Source organism: Engystomops pustulosus, chromosome 3 (assembly GCF_040894005.1).
Source record: "Engystomops pustulosus chromosome 3, aEngPut4.maternal, whole genome shotgun sequence".
NCBI lineage: Eukaryota > Metazoa > Chordata > Amphibia > Anura > Leptodactylidae > Engystomops > Engystomops pustulosus.
The window spans coordinates 105501067-105516171 of NC_092413.1; the positions used below are offsets into that span (position 1 = coordinate 105501067).

Below are 15105 nucleotides of genomic sequence, written 5' to 3' on the forward strand. Positions count from 1 at the left end.
CTGTTCACTTGAAATAAATGCTTAAGCTTTCTATATAATGAAAGCAAGCAGAGATCTAGAAAACCATGAAGAATTGATACAAAGTGTATAGGAAAGTTGTATAACTTTTTATAATGCAAACAATAACATTAATTTGCTGAAATGGGAATACCCCTTTAATAGTAAGCATCCTACTTTTATGCCATTTTAACATCAACACCTATGAAACAGTCTCATTTTTAATGAAATCAATAGAAAAACTTCAGTTCTGGATTATTGCATGTCATCTTGAAAATATTTCTCTGATATATTTATCAGAGCATTATAAAGAAAATCTAGATTAACACATCTACAATTTTACTCAACACATTATGGAAGTGGTATGCAGGAAGTGACATTTAAGAAACATGTTAACTTATTCTATAGTTTACTTTGATGTCAAATCAAGGAAAGAGAAGTAAAACAACAAAAAGAAAATATGACAGAGGAGATAAAACCCCCTTTATAACTTACTTATGTAAGCCTTTCCTGGTCTTCACTTGTAGCCCTTGGAGGCAAATACTACTGTATGCACACCGAACAGAGGACTAACAGGATCTCTGCCAGGATGTGGCAATACAGCAAAGTCCAACCCATTCAGCTTTTATTATCATTCATTTATTCTACCAAACAAATTTAACACTTGAGTGTCACATTAAGAAGAAATGTAGACAAGAACATTTTTAAAGTCACTTCATCCCTGTCTAGGTGTACTTTACATCTGGAAACATGGCATAAAATCCTATGCTGCTGGTATTATACCCCTACCCAAATAGCCATAATCTACCCTACTGTATCCAACAAGTGCTGGGGATGCAAAGGTCAAAAAGGTACTATTTTACACATATTTTGGACATATTTGCTACTGCAACTAGTTGTTTTCTTGTGGCCTGGAGGCCGCCAGGCCCAGAATACCGGAGTGGCTGTCTAGTGCGGCCTTGGGCACGCTGTGGTCACGGTGCTTGGTATGGGGCCCGGAGGGCTGACCTACAGCCTGGCAGGTCTCCAGCAGGTGGTGTGTGCAAGAGATATGGAGGGAGAGGTTGCAGTACTGCTTTCTCCCTGGGGGAACCCCTGAGTGTATGTAGGATGATTCCCTGGGTGATGGATGGGGAAGCCTGTGGTAGATCCAGGGATTAGATGGAGGCAACATTGTGCAAATCAACTTAGGGAAGGTTACACGCAGCCTGGTTGTAGCTTCATGCTGGGCTGAGATAATAATTCTTTATTTATATAGCACCTACAGATTACGCAGCGCTGCACAAAGCATGACAAATTGATGAGGGAGCTGAGTCCGGGTGGTGGATCTCAGCTCTGGGCTTAAGTCTCCTGACTTGCGCTGGGTGCTAGGCAATGGCCTGAGGCACATGTGGTTGCTGGTAGTGGACACTGGCTGCAGCTGGAGCCGACATGTGCTCCAAGGTCACAAGGTTACAAGAACATCATTGGACAATAACATTATGTATTGTTAACTCTTGCCTTACCAGGCAGTGGCTACAGCTGCAATTACTAAGTTCTCTTAGAAGTAGCTCCTGGATGAGTTGCGCAGGCTCACCAGATATATTCTGACAAGGAGAGAGCACTATTTGCAGCAACCACCTTGCCTATACATTGGCAGGGGTGTTGCATTACAATCACTACTACAAGTTAGGGTTCAGCTAACTCAATGAATCAGCTTAATTAGGAATAGGTATCGAATTGTTCTCTTAACAAGACAGAACTGTAATATTTCATACTACAACTACTGCAATTATACTCTAGCTAAACTTCAGAAAACTCCAAAGATTCGATCATTTGCAGAGATCACCAACATAATTCATAGCAATTGTTTATCAGAAAAGGGGAAATGGGAAAATGTAATACATTCTCTTCTTAGGATTGGGTAAGTGTTTGGCCTCATGAGTAGACTGAATGTATTATGGGGTTATTCTGTGTCCTATCTTTGCAGTGCATCTATTATTTTATTAGTTATTACAAAAGAAATTGTCACGGTTACACCCGCGATCCTCGGTACGGATTGAGGGATCAGTTATTACAAAAGGAATTGTCACGGTTACACCCGCGATCCTCGGTACGGATTGAGGGTGTAACTGTGCCTGCTGCCGCGGTCCCCGCTCCCCCAGCTCTCACTTACCTCTCCTGGCTCCGGCCTTCACTCTTGCTCCCAGCGTGTAGGCCGCATGCCTCCTCCATGCAGTCGCGTGCTCCTGCCACTAGAGGGGTCGCGCGCGGACTTCTCCCAGCCTTAAAGGGCCAGCCGTCCTTCAGAGGTCCTGCCAGCCATCCTTCAGAGGTCCTGCCAGCCGTCCTTCAGAGGTCCTGCCTGCCATCCCGAGGTCCTGCCTGCCATCCCGAGGTCCCACCTTCCCGTGGTTCCCGTGTCCCTACCTTGGCTGCCACCGCGGGCCTAGTCGCACCCGCGGAGCGACCTGGTGACTCCCGCCGCAGCAAGACCATCCCGCTTTGCGGCGGGCTCTGGCGAAGACCAGGAGTTCACTTAGACTCTGCTCCTGGGTGCGGCTAAGGTTGTTATCTCCCGCGGTGGTCCAGGGAGTCCACTTACTTAGTCCTAAGGGACTAATCCCCATAGACTGTGACAGAAATATTGTAATTGAACAGAGATCAAAGCTTGAGAGCGGTACAAAAAGCCCCTCCCTTTTCCTAAACCATGGCCATCAACCCAACCCTGTCCCCCCAAACAGCAATATATAATGCCCCCTCTTTAACTTTTTTCTCCCTATAAATGGGTTCCCCCACTTTAATTTATTTCCTCTTTGCTTACCTATATAAGTTCCTGTAATTCAACCCACCCTCCCCTCCTCATATTGTGACCTCTCTCTTCTTCCCTTTGTGATTGTAATCCCCTGCCCTACATTCCCTTCATATTGTGATCCACGCCCTCCATTTCCTTCATGTTGTGGCCTCCCTCCTCCATAATATTGTGACCTCTTGTCCTACATCATATTGTGGCCTCACTTCTCCCTCATATTGTGGCCTTCTGTCCTCCATCCTCCCACATATTGAGACCTCCCTATGTACTATATTGTGGTCTCCCTCCTCTGCATATTGTGGCCTCTGTTCTCCATCCTCCCTCACATTGTGGCTTCTATCCTCCATCATATCGTGGCCTCCCTCTCCATCCTCCCTCATATTGTGGCCTCCCTCCTCTATCCTCTACATATTGTGGCCTCCCTCCTCTATCCTCTACAAAGTAAGACCCCAGTCCTCCTTCCTCCCTTATATTGCGACCCTCTCCCCCCCTTGGTATTAAACAAAAAAAAATACTTATCCATCGTTCCCCGCAGTCCTGCTTCCTCCTCCCTCTGGGGCTCTGAGACAACTTGGAGGAGGGGGTGAGGCCAGTCAAAGGAAGGCGCTATTGGCTCCACCGCTTCTTTGAATCATCTTAGGGCTCCAGGGAGAGGAGGAAGCAGGACTGTGGGGGAATGATGGAAAGTTAAGTAAAGTTTTTTTTTTATTAAACAGAGACAGAGCCAGCAGGAGCTGATCCTGCCTCCTGCTCTCAGTTTTATAACTCTTGCACGTCAGGGCTGGGACCAAAAGATGCAACAATGCGGACTCCACAAACATTCTCCCAGCCACCCGAGATGGTGGGACAGTGCCGAAAAAACTCACCAAAAAAGATCCACCAAATGCAGGACGGTTAGGAGCTATTCTGATCTGTTACTGTATATTGCAAAACTCTGGTAATCACTGAACACTATAAGGAGCACATGGATTGAGTCATGCAAGTCTTATTGACAGTTTCACATATAAATATTAAGTATACAGGCGGTCCCATACCTAGTTACAAACGGACCTGTGGATGTTGGTAATTTACTGTACTTTAGCCTTAGGCTACAATAAACAGCTCCAACAGTTACCAAAGGTGTCTGCAATTAAAGGGGTATTCGCATCTGGACATTTACATTTAATTTACTTCATTTGACTTATATAAACATTTCTTCAATTGGATGTTATTAAAAAAATGTTCCTGTATGAAGATAATTTCTCATAAAAGTAGCCATGTTGTCCCTTAGAAACCAGATAGCTTCCTCAGATACGACCACCCTGCACTCTAGTAGCGGTGGCCATATATGCGCTATTGAGTCCTGTCTGACCACCTGGATTCAGCGTTCATTACCACAGAACGGCTGAAATTTTTTTTTTAATAACATCTAATTGAAGAAATGTATTTGTATGGCAGATTAATAAAATTGAAAGTGAATCCTCAGATGAGACCATCCCTTTAAGCTTTATTGTTAATCCTGGTTTTTATGTCGATCCAACAAGTTTTATATCCAAATGTCACAGGGGGCAAAAAAAAATTGCCAGCAGATACAATTATTAAATATACAGTTCCGACTTACATACAAATTCAACTTAAGAACAAACCTACAGAACCTATTCTGTACGTAACCCGGGGACTGCCTATTTATATCAATGTAAAATACTAGTGTAGATGTGAAACCATACTAAAGGTACACACCAAATAAAAATGAGATGCATAGACCAAGGGGAATAAACATAAGTGCTAAAATAATATTAAGGTACAGGAGCTAAAGAATGGTATCGGCTCAGTAAGGAACCCCTATATTAATTTGACTTTAGGTAAAACTAGCTTTAAAGAGACACTGCTATTAAGTTCTACATCACTAAACTACCAGCACCCCCAGGTAGGTATCCTTTTTAGAAATACCTTATTTATGTTAAAACACACCCATTTACCTATAAAAAATTAGTTTCAAAACCTAAAATACTAAAATGAGCTGAAAAGGCTGAAGGGGGAATGTTAATTCAGATGCCCATATCTTGGGCTCGATAGTACCTATAATATTTTTATGTATCATATTAAAGATAAGAATATCATCTTTCAATTTGCATGAGGTCTGAAGTTCTTTGACCTACTGTAAAAAACTTTTAAAACATAGTTAACCCCTAGGCGCACCAGGATGTTATACTACGTCCCTGCGTCTAGATACTTAGCGCACCGAGACGAAGTATAACGTCCAGCTTCTGGGACCGGCTCACGAACTGAGCCGGTACCAGAAGCAGCGGCTGTCAGCTGTCTAGCACCGCGACTCCGATCGCGGGTGGTAACCCCTTACAGGCCATGGTCAAGCATGATCGAGGCGTGTAAGGGTGTTCCTGCTATGCATCGGATTCCCTGTGCTGCTTACCGGGGGATCCAATCCTCTTCTGGGCAGCCCCAAAGTCTGCCTAGAACTCCGGGGCTGTCCAATCTCCCTGGCAGTCAGATCCCTTCCGGGTCTCACTGTAAACTGTCTGCGCATGCAGACAGTGTATTGAACAGTGTATTGCAGTGTATTGAACTTGAACCAGCAATCAGAGCATCGCTGGTTCAGTTCAAGTATTTATAAGTAAAACCATGTAAAAACACTAAACACTACATATTAGAATAAATCAAAAATAAATTCATAAAAATATAAGCCCCTAAAATGTCACTTTCCTGCTTCCTCCTCCCTCTGGGGCTCTGAGACAACTTGAAGGAGGGGGTGAGGCCAGTCAAAGGAAGGCGCTATTGGCTCCACCGCTTCTTTGAATCATCTTAGGGCTCCAGGGAGAGGAGGAAGCAGGACTGTGGGGGAATGATGGAAAGTTAAGTAAAGTTTTTTTTTTATTAAACAGAGACAGAGCCAGCAGGAGCTGATCCTGCCTCCTGATCTCAGTTTTATAACTCTTGCACGTCAGGGCTGGGACCAAAAGATGCGACAATGCGGACTCCACAAACATTCTCCCAGCCACCCGAGATGGTGGGACAGTGCCGAAAAAACTCACCAAAAAAGATCCACCAAATGCAGGACGGTTAGGAGCTATTCTGATCTGTTACTGTATATTGCAAAACTCTGGTAATCACTGAACACTATAAGGAGCACATGGATTGAGTCATGCAAGTCTTATTGACAGTTTCACATATAAATATTAAGTATACAGGCGGTCCCATACCTAGTTACAAACGGACCTGTGGATGTTGGTAATTTACTGTACTTTAGCCTTAGGCTACAATAAACAGCTCCAACAGTTACCAAAGGTGTCTGCAATTAAAGGGGTATTCGCATCTGGACATTTACATTTAATTTACTTCATTTGACTTATATAAACATTTCTTCAATTGGATGTTATTAAAAAAATGTTCCTGTATGAAGATAATTTCTCATAAAAGTAGCCATGTTGTCCCTTAGAAACCAGATAGCTTCCTCAGATACGACCACCCTGCACTCTAGCAGCGGTGGCCATATATGCGCTATTGAGTCCTGTCTGACCACCTGGATTCAGCGTTCATTACCACAGAACGGCTGAAATTTTTTTTTTAATAACATCTAATTGAAGAAATGTATTTGTATGGCAGATTAATAAAATTGAAAGTGAATCCTCAGATGAGAACATCCCTTTAAGCTTTATTGTTAATCCTGGTTTTTATGTCGATCCAACAAGTTTTATATCCAATTGTCACAGGGAGCAAAAAAAAATTGCCAGCAGATACAATTATTAAATATACAGTTCCGACTTACATACAAATTCAACTTAAGAACAAACCTACAGAACCTATTCTGTACGTAACCCGGGGACTGCCTATTTATATCAATGTAAAATACTAGTGTAGATGTGAAACCATACTAAAGGTACACACCAAATAAAAATGAGATGCATAGACCAAGGGGAATAAACATAAGTGCTAAAATAATATTAAGGTACAGGAGCTAAAGAATGGTATCGGCTCAGTAAGGAACCCCTATATTAATTTGACTTTAGGTAAAACTAGCTTTAAAGAGACACTGCTATTAAGTTCTACATCACTAAACTACCAGCACCCCCCGGTAGGTATCCTTTTTAGAAATACCTTATTTATGTTAAAACACACCCATTTACCTATAAAAAATTAGTTTCAAAACCTAAAATACTAAAATGAGCTGAAAAGGCTGAAGGGGGAATGTTAATTCAGATGCCCATATCTTGGGCTCGATAGTACCTATAATATTTTTATGTATCATATTAAAGATAAGAATATCATCTTTCAATTTGCATGAGGTCTGAAGTTCTTTGACCTACTGTAAAAAACTTTTAAAACATAGTTAACCCCTAGGCGCACCAGGATGTTATACTACATCCCTGCGTCTAGATACTTAGCGCACCGAGACGAAGTATAACGTCCAGCTTCTGGGACCGGCTCACGAACTGAGCCGGTACCAGAAGCAGCGGCTGTCAGCTGTCTAGCACCGCGACTCCGATCGCGGGTGGTAACCCCTTACAGGCCATGGTCAAGCATGATCGAGGCGTGTAAGGGTGTTCCTGCTATGCATCGGATTCCCTGTGCTGCTTACCGGGGGATCCAATCCTCTTCTGGGCAGCCCCAAAGTCTGCCTAGAACTCCGGGGCTGTCCAATCTCCCTGGCAGTCAGATCCCTTCCGGGTCTCACTGTAAACTGTCTGCGCATGCAGACAGTGTATTGAACAGTGTATTGCAGTGTATTGAACTTGAACCAGCAATCAGAGCATCGCTGGTTCAGTTCAAGTATTTATAAGTAAAACCATGTAAAAACACTAAACACTACACATTAGAATAAATCAAAAATAAATTCATAAAAATATAAGCCCCTAAAGTCACTTTCACATAAAAACACTTAATAAAGTATAAAAAACACAAACACACAAAAAAACAGCACATATTTGGTATTGCCGCGTCCGTAAAAAAAGTAAAAAGTGATTTTAAAAAGTCACGCACTCTAAAATAAGACCACTAAAAAGAATAATCCTTTTTGCAAAAAATAAGCCATTAACCAGATTTGTAAGCCGAATAATAAAAAAGTTATGCATATGAAAGTCGGTGATGCTAAAATTAAAATTTTTTTCCAAATTACTTTTTATTCAGTAAAATGGAAAAACATTTTTTTAAAAACTATATAAATGAGGTCTTTTTGTAATCTTGGAGACCCACAGAATAAAAATAATATACTATTTTTAAGGGAAGGGTAAACGGCCAAAAAGAAACACAAAAAACGTTCCTAAAAATTGTTCATTTTCCTTTCCTATAACAACAAAGAATTAATAAAATCTAACCAATTAGGTATAGATGCCCCAAAACTATGTACCAGAAAAGTGCATCTCATGTGGCAAAAAAACAAGTGCCTATAGGTCCACAATAAAAAAACTAAAAAAATTAAAGCTTGTACAATGTGACATATCAAATGTGATCTGCATGGCACCTCCTTCCTTTCTATGCCCGTCCGTGCGCCCATACAGCAGGATACCACCACATATGGGGTATCGGTGTACTCGGGAGGATTTGGGTATCAAACTTTGTGGAGCCTTTTTTCATTTAATCCATTACAAATGTTTAATTTTCCACCCAAAATGAATGTATTGTCAAAAAATATTAAAATTTGTAGACCACACCTCCATTTTGTTTTAACCCCTATAAAGCACCTAAGGGTTAACAAACTCCTTAAAAGTGGTATTTCATACGTTGAGGTGTGTAGTTTCCATAATGGGTCATTAACAACAACAGATATCATCCAAATTTTTAAACTAATTTTTATTTTAAATTTATTTTTCTGAGAACACATACAAGACAAAAACCAATGACATTAGCATATTTTTCATATTATCATATTTTTATAGTAATAATATGCTGATTCACTATGATAGCCTGGGAGGGGCAAGATTTTCACTTTGTGTCCAAAGTGTAAAAATAAGGAAAAGATTCACTTATATGTGGATATAGGTTTTCTACTAAGCAGAGATCGCATTAACGCCTCACCAAGCGTCATAGACGCATGATGAGGCGCCATTACTCCCCAGAATAATTGCCAAGCGTAAAAGTATGCTTGGCAATTATCCCCTGTAGTGTGTGGCTGAGCGGTCCGGAGTGCACAGCAATGGTGTGCAGGACATTACACTGGCAGTGCGTGGGCCGGCACCGCTCAGCTCACACTACAGCGCTGGTAGCCTGTAGAATGGAGCTGCTCCGAGGAGCCGTGATGTCACGGGAGGGGGCGGAGCCTCCGGGAAAGGGGCGTGGCTTACTACGCAGTCTCCTCACAGGAAGTAGAGCTGTAATGGCTGCCTGCAGGTAGAACCTGTTCAGGTACTGAGTGCATACATGTATATGGAGGTGAGGGGGCTTGACAGGAGTGGATGTGATAAGGTCAGGGAAGACCTGTATATTACATGGGACTGCATGTCTTGCAGGTGCTGAGGTGGCATTAGGTATATATTACGTAGGACTGCGTGTCTGGCAGGTGCTGAGGTGGCAGGTGTGTGTTACGTGGGACTGCATGTCTGGTGCTGAGGTGGCATGAGGTATATGTTACGTGGGACTGCGTGTCTGACGGGTGCTGAGGTGGCAGGTGTATGTTACGTGGGACTACATGTCTGGTGTTGAGGTGGCATGAGGTATATGTTACGTGGGACTGCGTGTCTGGTGGGTGCTGAGGTGGCAGGAGTATGTTACGTGGGACTGCATGTCTGGTGCTGAGGTGGCATGAGGTATATGTTACGTGGGACTGCGTGTCTGACGGGTGCTGAGGTGGCAGGTGTATGTTACGTGGGACTACATGTCTGGTGTTGAGGTGGCATGAGGTATATGTTACGTGGGACTGCGTGTCTGACGGGTGCTGAGGTGGCAGGTGTATGTTACGTGGGACTGCATGTCTGGTGCTGAGGTGGCATGAGGTATATGTTACGTGGGACTGCGTGGCTGGCGAGTGCTGAGGTGGCATGAGGTATATGTTACGTTGGACTGCGTGGCTGGCGGGTGCTGAGGTGGCAGGTGTGTGTTACGTGGGACTGCATGTCTGGTGCTGAGGTGGCATGAGGTATATGTTACGTGGGACTGCGTGTCTGGCGAGTGCTGAGGTGGCATGAGGTATATGTTACGTGGGACTGCGTGTCTGGCGAGTTTTGAGGTGCATGTGAAACAGAACTGCATAAACAGTAAAAACACGTAAAAAATGACAAAGACGCAAATTCAATTACTAAAAAACCTTAAAAAAAACGCCTTCCCCCAACACAGACACCAAAAAAAATAAACCAAAATTTCTTTTTAAAAAAAGCATTTTACAAAGCAACTATCATGGATTTGCAGTGTCAGCTGCAGTCTGGTCACATTGTGCGTTAGCCGCAGTCTGGACGTTTGGTGTCAGCGGCGTTAGCCACAGTCTGGTGGTGGGCGGTCTCGGCGGGCCGCAGTGTGGTGGTGGGCGGTCTCGAAGGGCCACAGTGTGGTGGTGGGAGGTTTCGGCGGGCCGCAGTGTGGTGGTGGGCGGTCTCGGCGGGCCGCAGTATGGTGGTGGGAGGTCTTGGCGGGCCGCAGTGTGGTGGTGGGAGGTCTCGGCGGGCCGCAGTTTGGTGGTGGGAGGTCTCGGCGGGCCGCAGTGTGGTGGTGGGAGGTCTCGGCGACTGTGGTTGGGGGGTTGGTGGCGCCCGCTCCAGTCTGGTCAGTGCATGATGTAACATCACTATAACTGCCTCAATTTGCTATTTAAACACAGAAGATATTGACACATGATTTTCTTATATAATTAGCGTCTATCAACATTATATACAGCTATGAGTTATATACTTGTATTACTGAAAATTTCATACTCCTTCCCGGCTAAAAATACTCCTCAAAAATAGTAAGAGGAGTATTATTACCCTTCTAGAAATATGTTAGTGCGATCTCTGCTACTAAGTATGTCTATTTATACCAGTTTGGCTACTCCCCAAAGAAACTTTTTGAGCGGGAGAGGCCCTCATAGATCCGAGAAGGGGGATTTCTCCCATGCGGCCCATCTCTCTTTTACTTTACAAAGTTGCATATAATTTAAGGCCATAGTCATTTCATAATATCTATAGGTGTGCTCCTGCTATATTTGGAAAGTTTTCCCCGTATAGAGTGATTTAAAGGATGATGTTCCTGAGTTGATCATATCGCAACAGAGACATTTTTTATGCGCTTCGGACTATGTAATTTATTTGATTAACTGCGCATGGGGCCTACAGTATATGGGTCGCACCATCCAACCCTTACGGGTAAGGATGAATGGTCATAGACATAAAACCAAGATAGGATTTCTAAAACAGAGCCTGTCTAAACATCTCACACTGGAAAACAACTGTACTTTTGAGAAACTGACCCTTACCCCCATTGAGCAAATATCAGAGGAGTGTAAGAATAGAGTGAAGACTCTCAATATACGAGAGTCCTATTGGATTTTTAAATCAGGGACATTACATCCAAATGATTTGAATGCCATGTTAGAATCCATATAAGCCTCTACACAAACATCATCTTTACACCCTCTGCTCAGAATTATCCATCCACATCAAGTTCACAACAACTTACCAATTTTGCACCTTCTTCATCCTCCCGGTCCTCATATGCCATAGAAACGCGATCGTCCTTGAGCCCGAGAGAAGTCTGACCCATCCAGGCTTCCGTAGAATCCTCACGTCACACAAAGCATCGAGCGTTACTAAGCAACCTGCCGTCAGCTAAGATAGTGTAGTCTCATCCCCCTGATACGTGCCCACTTCCGGCCTCCCGAGTTCTCGTTTTCGTTTCCCGGTGAGACAATAATTTTCACACTTTAAATATTATTTTTAAATATGTGGCAAAACTTTGTTATAACCTTACCGATGTAAGTTCTCTCTATATTTATGTATTTTTATCATTAATTTGTTGTCTAGAGTGTTACACAGGTCTGTGACGTAATTGTCAGTGGTTTTCCCGGGATTACCCCGGTGCACTCATTATCATCCATCTGTCTATGTATATAAACCGTTCACTAACCATGTAAGCTTATACCTGACAAAGGCGCATGTGCTGAGCCGAAACATGTTGTAACCATTGTTTTTTAAATTCCTTTTATATATTTTATATTTGATAAAATAAAAACCTTCATTTTTGGAACTATGCATATCGGTTCCTAGAGGTTTCTTTCCCAAAGTGCCGGATTCTCTCCTGTCTTCCACTGGGGACTCCCAATATAGAATTGGATTCTTGCTACCCAAGATAGATGTGTTTTTCCTAGTTTTTCAAAATCATTTTTAAGGCTAGTTTTAAGCTTCTTAATTGTTTCATTTATTGATGGGCACAGCTAAACTCCCAGGTATTTAATTCCTTCTGGTTTCCAGGTAATGCCACATGAGTTTGACATGTCCATACACACTCTCAGGGGAATATTTATCGGGAGAGCTAAAGATTTTTTTATATTCAGTTTGTAGTATGATATGTGTTAGATGGTTTTTAAGGTCTGTATCAGATTGAGAAATGATTTTTTGGGATCATGGCATGTGATAATGACATCATCAGCATATAGGGAAATTGCATGTCTTTCTTTACCCACTACAATTCCTACTATTTCTGGATTTGTTCTTACGGTTTTGGCTAAGGGTTCCATTATTAGGGCAAATATTAGTGGGGATAAAGGGCACCCTTGGCGAATGCCATTAAAGATATCAAATGAAGATGACAAAAAGACCCTTGCTGAGGGGGCAGAGTAGAGCGCCAGAATTGGCCTCTGCATTTGATCCACTATACCAAATTTTGAAAGGACCTCCTTCAGGTATCCCCAGTGCACCCTGTTGAAGGCCTTTTCGACATCTAGCGACAGGAATGCAGCCGGGGCCCCCAGTGACTTTGTTATATGAGTAAGTTCAATCATTTTCTTTGTCGCATCCCTAGTTTGTCTCCCATATATAAACCCTGTTTGGTCTGTAGAGATCAAACTCGGCATTATTTTTTCCAATCTATTTGCCAAGATTTTAGCATGTATTTTTAGATCACAATTGATTAATGCAATTGGCCTATAGTTCTCTGGATATGGTCTAGGATTATCTTGCTTTGGAATCCCTCTAATTATTGCTTCTGCATTCTTGAAACTGTACCTTAATCCTGCCAAAAGTTAAATGTTCTTACTAGAAGAGGGGTCAGAACTTCTGCAAAGTTAATGTAGTACATATTTGTCAGACCATCCGGTCCTGGGGCCGAGCTTGGTTTAAGCCATTTCAAGGCTGAGGTTAAATCTTCATTATTAAATGGCCTTGCCAGGTCCCTTACCTGGTCCCCTGATAAACTATGAAGTGATATAGAAGAGAGAAATTTCCGAATTTCCACGATAGTAGGTTGGGGTGTATTTTTATTGTCTTTTAAGTTATATAGTGCTGCATACTATTTTCTAAAGGCCTCGGTTACTTGTCTAGGATCTCGTAGATGAGTTTTATTGTTTTCTTGCAGAAGCGTTATTCTTTACTTGGCTATTTTTTTCTTAATTGTTTTTGCAAGAATACCACTTGCTCTGTCTCCCAAAGAGTAATTCTGGATCTTTAGTTTCCTTAGTGATTTCTCAAAATCTATTACCATCTTGGATCTTAATCGGGCTCTAAGTGATGAGAGTTTATTAATGGTGGAATCTAAAGGGTTTAATTTATTAAATTTTTCTAGTGACGTAATCTGTAATAAAATTTCACAAATGTCTTTATTTTTAGCTTTTTTCCCTTGCTGCTATCTGTTTAATTATTTCTTTTATATGTAGCTTATAGGCAGTCCATAAGGACTCATCAGTGACTTCCTTATTATCCTTATTGTTCAACCTCCAGGGCGTATTCATGTAAGCAATTGAGCTTTCCTTAAGAGTTAAGAATAGAGATGAGCGAACACACTCGTCCGAGCTTGATGCTCGTTCGAGCATTAGCGTACTCATAACCGCTCGTTGCTCGGATGAATACTTTGCCAGCTCGAGAAAATGGCATCTCCCGCCGTTTTGATTTTTGGCGGCCAGAAACAGAGCCAATCACAAGCCAGGAGACTCTGCAATCCACCCAGCATGACGTGGGGGAGCAGACTGAGGGATCGGAGGATGACAGACGCAAGCTGGGTTGATAGGCCTGGTGAACACAGTGCTTCTGAGACGGAGGAGAGTCCTCGACGAGAACAGGTTGGAAGAGGCAGTGGTGGGGCCAGACGGAGAGACAGGGCCAGAGCTGGTGCATCAGTGCCAAATGTTTCACGTAGTGAAGCTCCCATGGCGAGGGCTAGATTTTCGGAAGTTTGGAGGTTCTTTAAAGAAACACTGGATGACCGATGGACTGTGGTGTGCAACCTGTGCCACACCAGGATCAGCAGGGGTTCCACCACTACCAGCTTAACCACCACCAGTATGCGCAGGCATATGAATGCTAAACACCCCACTCAATGGAACCAAGGCCGTTCACCTCCGTCCGGGCACACCACTGCTCCTTCCCCTGTGTCATCTGCTGCCTTCTGCTAGTCAGTCCCCTGCCTAGGCCCCCGGCCCAAACACCTCCCGTGCGAAAACCGCACCTTCGCCTCCACAATCCTCCACAGCATCCACCAATGTCTCCATGCACAGCGTTCAGCTCTCCATACCCCAGACGCAACCCCAGACGCAGAGGAAGTACAGTGCAACCCACCCACACGCCCAAGCCCTCAACGTCCACATCTCCCAACTACTTAGCCTGGAGATGCTGCCCTATAGGCTCGTAGCCTATGCACCAGCACGTGTCAGACAACATCATCCGTGCCCTGACCAACGCCGTTTCTGAGAAGGTCCACCTGACCATGGACACGTGGACGAGTGCTGCCGGGCAGGGCCACTATGTATCGCTGACGGCACATTGGGTTAACTTGGTGGAGGCTGGGACCGAGTCTGACCGTGGGGCTGGTCATATACTGCCGACGCCGAGGATTGCGGGGGCCTACCTCGGTCCAGGTCTCTCAGGCCTACTATGCCTCCTCCTCCTCCCACCCCTCCTCCTCCTCCGAATTACCATCCGTGGGCATGGCGCCATCAGTCGGTAGCTTTAGGCACAGCAGCAGTGCCGTCGCTAAGCGACAGCAGGCGGTGCTCAAACTGCTGAGCCTAGGCGATAAATGTCACACCGCCCAAGAGCTATTACAGGGCATCACGGCGCAGAATGATCTGTGGCTGGCACTGCTGAACCTGAAGCCAGGCATGGTTGTGTGTGACAATGGCCGTAACTTGGTGGCAGCTCTGCAACTCGGCAGACTGACACATGTGCCATGCCTGGCCCATGTGTTAAATCTCATAGTTTAGCGGTTCC

The 15105-nt window shown here is 43.7% G+C and overlaps 1 protein-coding gene across 3 annotated transcripts in view; it reads right to left on the reverse strand.

Moving 5' to 3' along the window:
• Window positions 1-15105, reverse strand: part of LOC140121729 (amine sulfotransferase-like) — a 61929-nt gene that overhangs the window by 31159 nt on the left and 15665 nt on the right. Inside the window, exon 1 of one of the 3 annotated variants that reach the window (XM_072141719.1) lies at window positions 493-576. The exons of the other annotated variants lie outside the window; for them this stretch is intronic. The gene's annotated coding sequence lies outside the window, so the exon portion shown is untranslated. Of the gene's footprint in view, window positions 1-492; window positions 577-15105 lie in introns of those variants that run through there. 3 annotated transcript variants of the gene reach the window in all.